Raw genomic sequence first — 3,544 nt, 5'->3', positions numbered from 1 at the left:
CTTCCTGGTGTCTGAGCTGCAGTAGTCCCTGCCTGCCTTCTTCCATCCGTGCAGGGATGGAGATGGGAGCTGAATGGGAGTCCAGAAAGGCAAGTCAACTGCTCTCTAGACAGGGCCAGACTGAATCAGCTCCTGAGCTCAGAAGGGGGTGGGGGTGGGTAGAGGAGAGGAAGAATCCATGGAGTCAGGCATTAGGAGCGCCTGTGTCCCCATCAGCATTTCTTGTGGGTCCTGTCCAAGATCAGGCTGTTGGGACATAAACAAAGGTGACTCATTAGGAACAACCAAATGGTGACTTGTGTGCCACCAACAGTGCTGAGGGAGTCAGAGAAGGTTGCCTGGAGGAGGGGAGGGGCAGGCTGGCAGGGAAATGCCTGCCTGTTGAGGGATGACTAAAGAACGTGCTTTAGAGAGGATGCTTCTGCCCAAGCCAGGAGAAGGCCAGATGGACGGGGCCAGAGGATGGGGAGTCAGGCTAAGGGGCTTAGTTTGAGAGAGCAGGTAGGAGCCAGTCAGCTGGCGAGACCAGGATGGTGCCCGGAACTTGGCCTTTGCAGGATGGAGAATTTGGTGATGGGAGCAGAGGGTGGGGAAGAAGGTTTGGGCCTACCAAGTGTGAAGAATAATGAGCACAGGGCAGGAGCGGGCAGCTGTGTTGGAGGAGCCTGGAGAGGCCTGGGGGCATGGAGGTTTGGAGGCTTCAAGGATAGGCTTAAGCTGGAGCACGCTGGCCAGGAGGCGGGGCGGGGGGCGGGGGGCAGGTGCTGAGTCCTGTACCTCCGTCAGTAACTTGAGGGTCCCAGGGCTGGTCTCTGTTGGTGTGATTTTCGTCAGGGGATCCTGGCAGTCTCCCAAGAAGGCACCCTAGTTTAGAAGCCTGAAGTCCAAACCTTGGGGCCCACCTGCATGCGTCATGCTGGGGAAGGAATCGAGAGCTCATGGAGTCTGGGGCCCTTCCACAGCTTTGTACCAACCAAAGAGTCACATCAATTCCACAACTTCGAACAAACCAGTCACATCAAAGGCCTAGAAGTCTTTGAGGGGTGACTTCCTCAGAGCTGCTACTCCCAAGAGGTGTGGCTGACTGGGGCCTGGAATGAAGAAACTAGGCAAGTGGCAAGTTCCTGGGCCCCCGACGCTGCTTCTGGCCCCCCTCACAAGCTCTGCCAGTTCTACTCGGGACTGGGCCCCCAGCATCTGCCGTTATTCCCAGCAAAGTCACAGTTGGTAGGATCCCAAAGCCTGGAGTGTCCGGGTCCGGATGTGGAAGTTGCTTCTCTCTTGCTCCCCACTTCAGTGCCCTGGCCTGCTTAACAGCCTCTTCAGGCCCAGAGAAGAGGGCTTCCTGGGCTACAGGAGGGAACCCGGGGGTCATGGGGTAACTTGGCCAGTTAACCCCTTCCCACACACAGGAAGTCCCCAGAACCACTGGAAGGACAGTGCTCATTTCTGGGTCTGAGAACAGGGACCTCGCACCGCCGCCTCCTCCTCCCAGCAGATTCAGAATTCGGGAGATGACCTTCAAACCATGTGAATTCGTGTTCCTACCTCCTGGCAAGGACAACAGGAAATCAGGATAGAAAGGGAGAGTGCCCACACCCTCCAGAGAGCCCCGCCGCGGAGGTGGTGGGTTTATTCTTGGCTGCTCAGTCTGACCCAAGCCCAGGAGAAGAGCTGCTGGAGGGATTTCTATCCTGAGAAAGGCTGCCCAGTCTGAGTCCAAACTAAGCACAGTGTGTTGGAAGGTTCTCCAAGTACTTCAGAGTCCAAACTTGGTTTCTGAGCAGGCTTGCAGCCTCGTGTCCCATTCTACTGGAAAGGGAAACTGAATTTTGGACACCTGGTGGGGACTGGCATCCTGTCTAGCAACTGAGTACCCCCAAAACTACCACCCAGCTTCTGCATGGTCCTGAGGAGAAGGGGAAGGGTCTCACAAGCCTACTTTCTGCCCCTAGCCCAGCCATCATGACTCTACCCCTGTGCCAGAGTTGTCCCTGGCCAGACCACATGAATGGTAGGCACAATAGCTGTCCCCCAAAGATGTCCTCATCCTAACCCTTAGACCTTGTGACTATGTTACTTCGCTTGGCAAAGACATTGGAGATATGATTAGGTTTAAGGATTTTGAAATGATATCATCCTGTGGACCCAATCTAATTATGAGTCCTTGAAGTGGAAGGAGAGATGTGTGACAACAGGTGGACGGTGAGAGAGATGTGATGCTTCTGATTTTGAAGATAGAGAAAGGGGACCACCAGCCAAGGGATGTGGGCAGCCTCTAGAAACTGGAAGAGGCAAGGCAATAGATTCTACTCTAGAGCCTCCATAAGGGAACACAATCCTGCCAACACCTCAATTTTATGCCAGCGAAACCTGTGTCAGACTTCTAAACAGTAGTACTGAGTGGTGATAACTTTGTTTTAAGTCACTACGTGTTACTGCCACTGCAGGGAACCAGTAACCTGGGTATGTCTTGGTCTCCTTTTATAGTGAGTGGAAGGGCCTTCTGTGAGGTAGAGGAGGTCTCCCCACAAGTGCAGCCGGGTGTGGGGAAGGATGGGAGCTTCATACGCCTGGAGTGGGGGAGGGTCAGGTGGTGGGCAAGGCGGTGGGTCCCAGCCCTCTCAGACTGGCTGCCGCTTGGTCAGTGTGAGCCTCCCTTAATTTCCGTTTCCCTCTGATGCTTTGTGACCAAGATACAGACCTTTCTAAACTGCTCTGCCCCAACCCCACCAAGCTGGGAGCCTCATCTTTTCCCAGGGGCTGGGGGAGTGACATTGGCCTTGGCCCCAGACTTGCACTGAAAGTGGAACAAGGAGAAGTTCAACCTCTCCTCCTGGGTTCTGAGTGCTCACGGGGGAGCAGATGTGGGCACAGGAGCCTTCTGCCCTAGAGTGGACACGGCAAGATGGGCGAGTCCTACCCTCCAGGTTTTGAGGGCTGGGAATGGAAACTCCAGGCCCTTTGTCTTGCTTCTCCAGGACAGTTATGGGATTTTTGTCCCTTTAAATGGGATGTGCTGGGGGCACCTGGGTGGCTCAGCCGGTTAAGCAGTTAAGCGGTTAAGTGTGTGCCTTGGGCTCAGGTCATGATCCCAGAGTCCTAGGATTGAGCCCCACCTTGGGCTCCCTGCTCAGTGGGGAGCCTGTTTCTCCCTCTCCCTCTGCATCTCCCCCTGCTTGTGCTTTCCCTCTCTCAAACAAAATTCTTTAAAATGAAGAATGTGATGGGCTGCCTTTTGTCAGGACTAGGGACTACAACATGGAGAAGATGTTGGCCTCACTCTCTTCACTCCAACAGGAGAGCCCCTTCAGCCCCTCTCACCATCTCAGAGATTAGAGGTTAGGGCACCTGCTGCTGCCCTGACTCTGCAAATACCCAGGAGCTGCCCTGGGCCTTAGTTCAGCCCTGAGACCATTAGCCACATTTCCACTCTGCCCTTCCGCCCAAACACCAGCCAGCTAGCTTTCTAGAACCCCCTAGAAAAGGGCAGCTCTGCTTCTGAGCTCTGGAATAGGGGGACCCTGAGGGCTGAAGCCCCGAA

The sequence above is a fragment of the Vulpes vulpes genome, chromosome 15 (genome assembly GCF_048418805.1).
Source record: "Vulpes vulpes isolate BD-2025 chromosome 15, VulVul3, whole genome shotgun sequence".
Taxonomy (NCBI): domain Eukaryota; kingdom Metazoa; phylum Chordata; class Mammalia; order Carnivora; family Canidae; genus Vulpes; species Vulpes vulpes.
Note: the sequence above shows the minus strand (reverse complement) of the source record.